We start from the raw sequence: 12,079 nt of genomic DNA on the forward strand, positions 1-12,079 counted from the left end.
AACAATACATTCTCACTTTTCTTATATACTATTTATAACAAGTACTCTAAACTAAGTATTGAAATATCCTCTATTTATAATATGGTATCATATTTTTTTCAAATATCATATCCTATACAGATTGATTATCATTTCCAACTATTAACCTTTAGTCATATTATTCCTTCAATAACAGTTTCTAACAACCTTATAATTCAAGAAAGTACATAATTTAAATACAATTTACTTTATTTTTTTTTTAAAAAAATCAAAAAAAGAGAAACGAGAATTACATATTTTTACTCTTAAGTTATTTTAAGACATGAAATTTGTAAAAAAAAAAAGAAAAAATTTAAAGTAAACAATTCTACGTTTATATTTCTTCTCTCTACAAGTATCAAATAATACACATTACTTATTACTATTATTCTCCATTTCAACAAACCATTCTTCTTTTTTTATTAGCCGAATTCCTATTTTTGTGTAATTCACTTATTTAACGGAAGTTAAAAAGAGCAAAACGTAAAATTAAAATTTTTTTTGGGAAAAAAAAGATAAAAATTGAACACTTGAAAGATGAAAAATCTATCCTTTATTCTGATTGGCTAATATTGCATTGTTTATATAGGATTTCTTTACAATAAATATGCACAACTGATTATTATTATTATTATTACTATTGTTGTTGTTATGCTTAAAACTACTAAACGTACAACAACTAATATTGCTATATATACCATTATTACTATTGCAACTAACACTACGAAGTATATCATATTATTATATTTATTAAAATTTATTATTTTACTATCACTACTGTTTATCTGTTTCAAAACATCATGTGGTAATTTTTTTAAAATAACAACCAAATGTCCATCAATGAGATTGCATTAAGTTGATATATATATATATATATATATATATATATATATATAGATGGTGCATCAGTGCATGTGTATGTGCTCAAAACACTTAGAATGTAAACATTTGTTTACTTTTTCAGTTTAAATTTCTTCACAAAAAGCAAAAACAAAAAAAAAGGAAGAATAAAGATAGAAATCACATCCTCTGACAAGATGTTTAGTTTTAGTTGATTACTAGTAGTTTTTGTAAAGAAAACTGAATGAATATTATTCAACATGAACTTCATCCAATTTTTGTTTTGAAAATGAAACATTATTGTGTTATATTAAAGAAAAGTTAGGAAAATATAAATTTTCTAAAAACAATATGCCTGTTACAAAAAATGGATACATGAGTCGATTAACGTTAAATCATCATGAAAAACCTGGAGGCACCAGACGGCCGTTTTGTCCTAGTCTGAGACTCCTCAGAAGTGCACATCCACGATCCTGCATGCGAGATCTGAACCCAGGACCTTTGGTCTTGTGGTAGGATGCTTAACCTCTAGACCACTGAAACGGCATCCAACGGCAACAATGTCTAATTCCAACCAATCCACGTTATTGCGCCATCGTCCATCATTAACTTCAGTGAGTAACTGCCTCTACTATAGACAAGGTTGAACTCCACTGGCCACGGCTTTTCATTAGAATTTTGAGAAATACCTCATGAATCGTGGATGCGCACTTCTGAGGAGTCTCATACTAGGACGAAACGGCGTTCCAGTGCCTCTAGTTCTTCTATGGTGATCTAGCTTTAATTCAGCTATTGAAAATTACTACAATATCCACAAAAACCTCATTCTGATAACTATTGAATTGATAAAATAAATCTTGTAACCAAACTAATTTATTTATTGAAAAAAACGAAAAATTCAAACCGCTGATAAGAAGTTTATTTTTCTAAGTACTAATAAAGGTCTGAAAGTAAAGTTATGGTCTAAATTATTAATTAACCACTATCATACTTTATATATACTTTGCACTACTATTTAATATGTAGTGCGAGCGCATCAGAATACCCAATTTCCCACCGCTTCCAACATTTCTCCAGGTTGATTGAAAATAGCATAGTACGTACTTTAATATTCAACCTGTCCATAAATCAAAGTCTCTCCTTTCTCAAAATGATTTTATACACTGTGAGTATATAACTTTTTTATAGAAATTAGGTTGTATCGAAAGAAGTTATAACTGAATAAACCATTATCCCACTTAGTTGTACGGTTTTACTCCAAAGACCAACTATCAAAGTGCACTTTATTTCCTTGAGACTCTGTAAAAATTCTTACCCTTGTGGTTAAAAGTTTTGAGATGAACCCTTCTACTTGTGAAAGCAACTGACCATTTGGTAATTACCATTATGAATTTATTATTATTATTATTAATGGCTTTATTCAATATATATAACAATTATTCCGGGAAAAGACCAATGTAATACATCATACTTTTAAATAACATGTATACATAACTTCAACAAATTGTTCAAAAATTATAGTTATACCTAGACAATAACAAATAACGTTTATATTCGTATTAGAGACAATGTGTTCTTTAATGTTATTGTAATAAAGTGCATATCAGTGACCAATTCGAAAAAACGTTGAAAAGTTCTAGTGTGAAACTTCATTCAATGAACGCAATCACTTCAAGTGTGAAATAGACATCACCGTCTGTACCGGATAATCATGGTACCATATTCAAAATTAACTAAAGATAAAAATGTAAATCATAAGATGTCAACTCTAAAATTAACCCTTTCACTAAAAGACTTGATATTCCTTGGAGAGTTCTAGAATCAGATCGTCGATGTGCACTAGTTTGTAGCTTTATTGTATGAATCTAAACAATTAACCAAATTAACAATATTTTATAGTTCGATGTAAGATAATTACGCGTGAGCAAAATTGAGTTAAATTAATGTATTCACCTAAAAATTGGTTACGAAACACTGATTATCAAGAATTCTTTTATTTTTGACCATTTGAAAATTTTATACAGGAGTAGAAAATGTAAGTAATTCTTCTGCAACAGTTTTTAAGAAAAAATAAATTCAGAGTTTAGATTAAAGATAAAAAACAACACAAATGAACACGTGGAAGCACTGGACGGCCGTCTCATTCTATTGCAAAACTCGTCGGCAATGCGCATCCATGATCCCGCTCGCAGGATTCGGACTCAGAGCCTTCAGTTCTGCGCGCGAACGCTTAACCTACTAGACCACTGAGCCGGCATCTAATGGTGTTCGAATCCCGCGAGCGGTATCGTGGATGCACACTGCTGAGGAGTCCCACAATAAAACAAAACAGCTGTCCAGTGCTTCCAGGTTTTCAAAGATGATCTAACACCAAGCGGTTCATGATCTTAATCAAAAGCTTAATAATCTCCACAATCCCTATACTGATAAAGTAAATAACGTTTGTTTATTTCGAATCAGATATTTTTCATCACAAATGTAGATGTTTTGTTAAGATGGCAACAAAATATGTCATGAAATTGTAAGTACTAAATATATGTACATACGTTTATTCAAATTCTAAAGGTGTACGTATTATGTTATAAATATGTTCCTTAAGTTTTCTACCTTTTATAATATGCGAAATATGTTTCATATTTATTACATATTATAGTTACCGATATTGGTATCTTAATTGCAGAAATACATTTTATATAACGTACGATATTTTAGTATTAAAAAAATGGGAGAAAGGTGTGTAGGCTTCACTACATATTTATCTTTAAATCATTTAAATTATAAAGGTGATAGAAAAAATATTTCAAATGAATATCAATAAACGAATCCATTGATTTTTATTTATTGTTCTTTATATTGTGCCAAAAATGGTTATTATGTTATGAGACACAATAGAGACGTAGATTAAATTGACTTAGAATTTCCCCCTCTTTTTACACCGATGATAATAATAAACTATTACTGAATATGAATGGATTCTAATATAATTATACCAAGTTTCTGCTTTAAGATTATTCATTCAAGTATTATTACTTAATATGAAATGAATGACAGAATATAATTTTAAGTAACGAAACAAAAAGTTGTCAGTATCAGTCGAGGTAATTTTGGAGTTGCGAATCACATAGTGTGAGAATTATATTAACTAGATTTTAAAATATCTCTATTATTATATGCTAATGGTAAGGTGATAAAAATCTCTTAATATCAAAAACTTCATAATTTTCAGTCTCTAATACAAACACTTCTAATATTGCTAGTCATAATCGTTGAAAGAGGAAAATGGAGACATTAAATTTCTATAGTTTGAGTTCATTAGTAGATTGAATCTGCATCACAGATAAAGTCCACATTCTTGGTGAATGTTTAAACAATTTCCAGTTTGTAATATTCATTAAAAGCTTTTCTAATCTTACAAGTTATATTTAATAATTTAATAAATTGTTCACATTTCCCAAAACTTACAGTGTAGAATTATCTAATTGAAGTATACTATTTCAATTCAATATGATAACCAATTTTGATATATAAAAACAATACAGATGGTTCATCAAGTTCCTCTTTTATATTTTTTCAAACAATTTGTCATAAATGAGTGTTGTACTATTTCTTATACATAAATCTTACAATTAGAAATATTTGAAGGGTTTTTTGTGGATATAATAGTAATTTCAATAGTTGAGATTATGAGTCGATTGAAGCTAGATCACTATGGAAAACCTGAAAGCAATAGACGGTCGTTTCGTCCTAGTGTGGGACTCCTCAGAAGTTCGCATCCACGATCCCACCTCACGAGATTCGGACCTAGGACCTATCGGTCTCGTGCGCGAACGCAGACGCTAGACCACTGAACCGACATTCAATGGCGTTAATGTGTTTCTTCAACCAATCCACGAGATTTCGCCACCGTCCAACATTGTCTTCAGTGAGCTACTATCTGACAACAGACTTGGTTGCAGTCCATTAATCACTGCTTCTCACTAGAACCCCAGGATATACCGTTTGTTCAATCCTACTGATACAAATTTAGACAAACTGTATATCAGTACATCTACAAATAGTTGGCAAAACTAAAGTTTAAAAAAAGTAGTTATTACCCAACTAAAAAAACTCACATAACATAGTGTTGTTTTATCAATAATCATGATATTAGGAGCAGTTACAGTAAAATTATTAATCTTAATTATTGTTATTATTAATAGTTATACTAAAACTTCATTGGCAGTTTACATTACGGATATATTTTGTTTTTTATTAAAGAGTTAACATGTTCATCCATCAAGATTGACGTTTGAATATCAAGGAAAAAGAAATTGTAAAAACCCGTTTTTTTCCAATGTGATAACCATGATTGAATATAAAGGAATTCAGATTAGACTGACAGAATATATAACCAAATATTTATATAAACACATAATGTAATGAAATTTTGATTAGCTTTTTTGGGTTACACTTTTCTGTTTGTCGACATGCCTACAAGTAATTAATAAATAATGATAAACGAATATTAATTTGATTCCTAAACGATTTGATTAAACATTTATTATCAGTACAGGATTGTGAAGATTACTGTGTTTTTGATTGAGATCATGAACCAATTGATATTAGACCATCATTGGAACCCCGGAAGCACTGGATCGAAGACCGTGGGTTCGAATCCTGTGAGAGGGATCATGGATGCACACTGCTGAGGAGTCATATAATAGGACGAAATGGCCGTTCACTGCTTCCAGGTTTTCAATGGTGGTCTAATATTAATCGGTTCATGATCTTAATCACAAACATTTATTATGACATTTTGGATATCCTCAATTAACCGAGGCTATATATTCAGTGGTCAGTGGTAATAATTATTTCCTATCCATTAAAACGTTAATCTCATTGATAACTGAACAACTGATCCAGTTATATACTGGTAGTTAACATAGCTTCGTCATCCACTTAACTGAAAAGTCTTACATAGTAACTGATAATCACAAATAATCTTGAATGCGTTGACACAAGATTCTAAATACTGAATAAAATATCGCTCAGCTATATCGTGAAGTTGAAAGCAATTGTAAAAATACTTTGAAATCTAGTTTCGTGCTAGTTTGAACTCGTCAGTAAGGTGAGCATACAGATTTATTGGGACTGATATTATCGATGAGATTCAAATGCAGATCACCTAACATCATAATAACGAATTGCATTATTGAGAAATTTATGAAATTACTTCCTTCCTTTCAGACAAATACATTTACAGAACCATTCCTCGTTTGGCAGAAATAAAAGTAATGCTATAGAGTCGTCAGTCCCGGTCAAATCCCGTTCAACACTTTTCAGTTTGGTTACTAGCACAAAGGCTAGACAACGTGTCATTAGTTGCTTCTAAGTGCGAGGATCTCCCATTGCTGACCTATGTTTCAATTGATATGTTCCTACGGTATACTTCAATCCCAGTTAAATTGTAATGTTAATTCAGTATTTACCGTAAATTGACTTTCACTAGTAGACTTAGTAAGCTTAACCACTTCTCTTACTCAGTTAGACAGGCAAGTCAAGGGAAAATTTACTTCCTCCGGTAGATTCAGGAAGAACAAACTAAAATCAACATTTTTATAAAGATAATAAAATACCAAACGGCTGAAATCATTACATTTATTTTCGTCATTGAAATCACGAATCAATGTTAGTTAGACCATCATTGAAAACCTGAAAGCACTGGATGGACGTTTGGTCCTAGTATGGTGCTTCTAAGCAGTCTGAGCCCACGATCTTACACGCAGGAATCAAACCCAGGAACTTCGGCCATGCACGGAAACGCTTAACCTCTAGAACACCATTTGCAAAACCAATTATTTACATACACTATTAATATTTACAATGATCCATTAAGTTTCTAGACTTCACACTAACTGGCACAAATTTTCAAAGCTTACAAATAATTAGACTACTTTAATTCACATTTATGAGACAATTTAACCTGTTTTGATAGTGGCCACCATCTTCTCAGATATGCGGGTTCTGGAGATTGCTTTTCAAAATAATATTTTTCATCGTATCCTGATATCAGCTATAGGACTAATAAAAATCAGAAAATTTCTTAATAGTTGTCTCTTCCTAACATGAAACTATTTCATATTGTACCCTAGTGAACAGCTTTAATACAGATTCTTAACATTTAGGTGCAAAATCATAACCAATGGAGTTCAACTTTACTGGTTATAACAAAAGAAAAAAATCCCCATTGGATAATCGTCGCGAAATATAGAAAACTGAGTAGAGTTAAAAATTCAGACCACTGGTTTGCTAATAAATGGTTTAATGATACTATTTATGCCTAATTACGTGTACTTCCTGATTTGAATAACTCACAAACTCTGGAGCGTTTAATATTCAACAGCCACAAACGAGGACAAATTGCATTTCGTTTTTCTCAACCTCTAATTGTTTGTCATCTGAAATTAGTCCTAGATTGAAAATGACATGTGTTTTAGGTTGAAATGGTTAGTATTACTCATCTTATTACTCTTAGCTATTTTAAACAAAAACTACCTTGAATATATGGAATGTACCATGATGAGATTTTCGTTGCAATAAGAGATTAAAAAGAAGCGACTGATCAATTGCAATCATAAATATCAATTAGAAGATTCATACAACTAATACAAATGAATAAGAGACTAAGTTTTGAAGAAAATAACGATAGGCATTTTTTGTAATTATAGATCTTATTCACTACCCACGTGGAAAGTGTTTTAACTTACGACGGTACAAGTGTAATAACTTGGAAATTCTTTGTAGTTATTTTGCATATTACTTATTTGAATTTTTTCGACAAACTCATTCTAAATAGATATAAACTAGATTATCGGTTAATAAGCAATTTTCAAATTGCCTTAAAAACAAGCGAAAACACTGTTTTACTTTGATTGTCGACCATATCTTATTGATTAGTCTACCCTGAATGTTCTACACTCATGACAAGCGACTGAATTAAATGTTATAGGACGGATCAATACTTAACTTTATATAATAAGAATCAATCTAATAGCGCCATTTACAAACAAAAATGATTTTTTTTTTGTTTTAAGTGTAGCCATCTAAACTTTCAATAATTGTCAAGATTTTCAAGATCATTTTGGTGGAATAAGCTAAGGAATAAATTAAGTCACTAGTGACGAAAAAACTATTGGTTGTCACAGAAAGCTTTATCGAACAATGACACGTGTATTGATTACTTTTGTCTCAGGTGATTACAGATTCAGTCACCGTCAAACAGATTATTTCATCAAAAAACTCTTGACTAATTTTAATTATGTTCATTTCTATAATTAATCTACTTCAGGACAGTTAATTTAATCAAATCATGTAACCTAATTAAAATAATTGGATGTTATTTCATTGTCAAAAGTATTTGAAATGTTTGATAACAAGCTAGGCAAACAATGATTTTAAAAAATTAACTTCTTCTGGAATTCCGATAAATAACTGGTTAGAAATAAATGATTTATAAAGTCGGTAAATTAAACGACTGTTTTGATTTATGGAACACAGATATCCAATGCTAACGATATTTGAAAGAAATGTACCATCCAATTACTTTGTGTTAGTTTCTGAATTTATATCAACATGATGCACCTCATTAAACAACTTGCTTTGCAACTGTTCACATGATAATCTTTCTTTGTAGCGAATGATTTCAATGGTTTTTAAAATAGTTTTGTAGATTAAAAAATACTGATATCATGTGCTTACCATCACGTCGAAATGGAGAGCTTAAATGTACAATCTCTGCTCTGATACTTAAAGGTTTCAAGTTTAGTTGTCTGTTGATTTATTTGCATTATAGTTTAAACGTTCAGTTGAAATAATTCTTCAATACTTAGAGCCTTCCAATTATTTCCCAATTTATTCCATTGCGTTATAAGTTACGTCTACAATTCTCTGTTATCAAAGTGAAACTTAACAGCCAAGTATTTTTGAACATTTGAATTTATTAGGATTAAGCTATATTGAATTGTCATTATTACTAACCAGATTATTAGTCAACATTTATATAACTTTCAATTGCAGAAAAGCCATGATTACTGATCGTTTACTAACAAAGGTTGTGCAATCATAGTACTATAAAATGGCTGTACCCAAACAGGGATATAAATAATCACTTACATGGTACAAGGATATATCTTACTATAGATGATGTTTTATATCCTTTTGTGTGATACAAGCTGATTGTGGTGGCATCAGAGTGAAGTGTCTGTCAAGTCCTTACTTGTAATGCATACTTGCTCCTGATCTCTTAATGCAATAAATAGCTACACATGCTCAAATTTGATGAAATTCCATCAAGAAATGAAAAGAAATACTCTTTTAAATCTCAAGCGGTAACCAATTACAATAAAACTTTCAGTGAAGAGAAATTAGTAGCCATGATGAAAAAAGAATATTTTAGATGTACAAAAGTTGGTGTTTATGTTCCATTTATCATGTTCGTTTTAGAAAATACTTAAAATTTTTGGAACTTAGAAACTATAGATAGATATCCCATCACTTTTAACTATGCATTTCAGCTTTATTTTATGCCTTTAATTTAAAATGACATAGACAAAATTATATTTAGTGTCAGTGAATGTAATAGTTAAGCTGTCAAGGACACACGCGTACACGCGTCTACCAAGGTGTGTGAATAATGTACACACTACTGCTACAAATCAATATTTTCAATTTTTGTCTACTAACATTCCTCTCGTCTTCCTTGTTTGACATTTACTGTCTTCTCAACAGGCATCCATTTAAATATGCATCATACATACATATCATTCTCCTTAATCACAGACAGACTTAATCAACAAATCAAAATTTAAACGCATCTGTAAAAGCTAATGGAGTTGAAAGTGATTGAGTTTTAAGAAAACACTTTGTTGCTTGGCTCATAATTGAATGTGAAATAGTCTCTTCTTATCCTTATAACAGTCGATAAAAACGTTGATGGTTTGACTGAGCAGTGTAGGTAAGCACAAACTACCTGGTCTGGATTCGTATGTTTATTGTAGCAAATGCTTGAGAATTCCAGTGATATAGTATGAAATAGTTCGTCATGGCATAGCTGCATCCATTCTTCGTCATCTCATAGATCCTGAGTTTTCAAATTACCTCTTCGTGGCCCTATATCTGATTCTAGTTAAATCGTTTCTGATTGTTATTGAAATATACGTGTATCCAATTTTCGTATATAATCATCGACTTAAATCGCGTTGGTGAATAACGGAATCAAATAAATCGAATGTAATAATGGCTTCTTGAACAAGTATATTTTGTACAGTCGTTGACCGGAAAATGAAGCAATGGAGAGGACGAGTGAGCCAACTCGATTTAGCTAAGAGTGAACCGATATTTATAGCCAAACAAAAATAAGTTGTAGATATGAAGTGCACACATTTACACTCTTATAAAACCATCAAGGTTGGCAAGCAAATAATTAACAAGGTAAAAATGTGACTCAAGTAAAATGAATTAACTGGTCTGTCCGAAAGCTAGAATAAGCTGTGTGTGCTTAACACAGCGACCGAGACTGCAACCTTAAAAAATTATTTTTATTCCACTTAGACATATGTTTTCCAATTTTTTTGTTATAATCGATACTGTTACTATCACCAGTGCACTGAGATATGCCGTGACAATTTAATTTATACTGTGCTAATGGAATATGGAAAGTTAAATTGATGAACACATTTTCCCAGTTCTACCTTACATAGGAAAGACTGGGTAACTTGATTTGTCAATATTTTTTTGAATATAACATCCCATGCAAGATGAGAACCAATATTATTCTTGTATTCTTGTATTCTTATTCTTGTATTCTTATATTCTTGTACTGCACATAAACAAAATCACCAGTGACTTGTAATGACAAAAGATTTTGGTAGAATCGTAACCAGTAATTAATGACTACATATACACTCTGAAAACGACTAGGAAATTCACCCCAGTTTACAGGCCTGATCAATCTAATACAAATTCATAGATTATAATGGCAAAACTACATACGTTTTCCGAAATGACGTTATTTCCACATTAATTTAAACTGGATATTTGTAACAATGTCGTTATTAGTGTAAATCATGAAATGTATGCGTAAGTAGAAGCAAAATTATCTTATGTCATCAGTGACTGAATATACTATACTAAACATAGATGTAATAAAAATGAACTTGTCATTGGTAAACAAGATATAATTTTAATGATAATAGAAACAGATGCAGCAAAAATGATAGCATAAATCCATCATTATATTGTGGTGTGTGCTACTTATATTAACATAAGTAGTATATGATGTTAGTTGTGAACACAATGTCTGGCAGCAGAGAGACAAGAGGATCGAACATTAAAAAATCGAAACAGAATGCAATTTGTTTGAAAATGCAAGAACAATGAAGTCTGAGTCACTTTGAGACATTTTGCAAATTAAGTATTTACTTTGTGATTGTTAGATTTTATTAACAAGTCCTGTAATTGTGTGTCAAATACGTTCGATTGTTCCCACTGGTGTTCTTGTTCGCTACAATATGGGCTTTGGTACAGTAGACGGTAAATCTTTTGTATAGAAGATAAATAGAACAATTGAACATAATGCTTCAGATTATCACAAAAGTTACAAATAACTACAGTTTGTTAGTCAACAACTCCATCACAGACGGTTAACCAGAGTGATTTGAATACAGAGTACTGTTAACTAATCAGTTATCCTCAAACAGCCTATTGGATTAAATATTGCTTATATGTTACTACCCCTTTTAAATGATTATCTCTAACAAATGATTCTTTCAGTTAAATTAAGTTGGTTGTTTGTGAATTTATACAAATAAAGTTGATTGAGTTTTTGGGATCACTACACAACCTATTTGAAGATATCACAATAATGAAATCAAAATACAAATTACTGGATCAATAAATAGCTTAAAACTATATTTCTTAAGTAAGTTTCTAACTTGGAGATAAGAGTCATTTTTGAGTATTTCTGACAAAGTAATAATTTATGCTAAAGTACCTGTTTGATTAATTATGAAATGGGTGTTAATTAATGTAGATAATTATGAATCAACTAAGAAAACTGATACATTTGCACGCAAGAAAAGTTTTATATATCTAACCCCGGGAAAATAACTCCACCTTAGTGATAAACCCACTATTATGTTTTATATAATATAAATACAAAATATTCGAATATAATTACTGCTAT

General features: G+C 30.7%; 1 protein-coding gene across 1 annotated transcript in view; it reads left to right on the forward strand.

Moving 5' to 3' along the window:
* Positions 1-11,099: 11,099 nt before the first annotated feature.
* The window catches only part of MS3_00002015 (uncharacterized protein), a 38,406-nt gene continuing 37,426 nt past the window's right edge, over positions 11,100-12,079 (forward strand). The window contains exon 1 of the mRNA XM_012939393.2: positions 11,100-11,815. The gene's annotated coding sequence lies outside the window, so the exon portion shown is untranslated. The remainder of the gene's footprint in view (positions 11,816-12,079) is intronic.

The sequence above is a fragment of the Schistosoma haematobium genome, chromosome 1 (assembly GCF_000699445.3).
Source record: "Schistosoma haematobium chromosome 1, whole genome shotgun sequence".
NCBI lineage: Eukaryota > Metazoa > Platyhelminthes > Trematoda > Strigeidida > Schistosomatidae > Schistosoma > Schistosoma haematobium.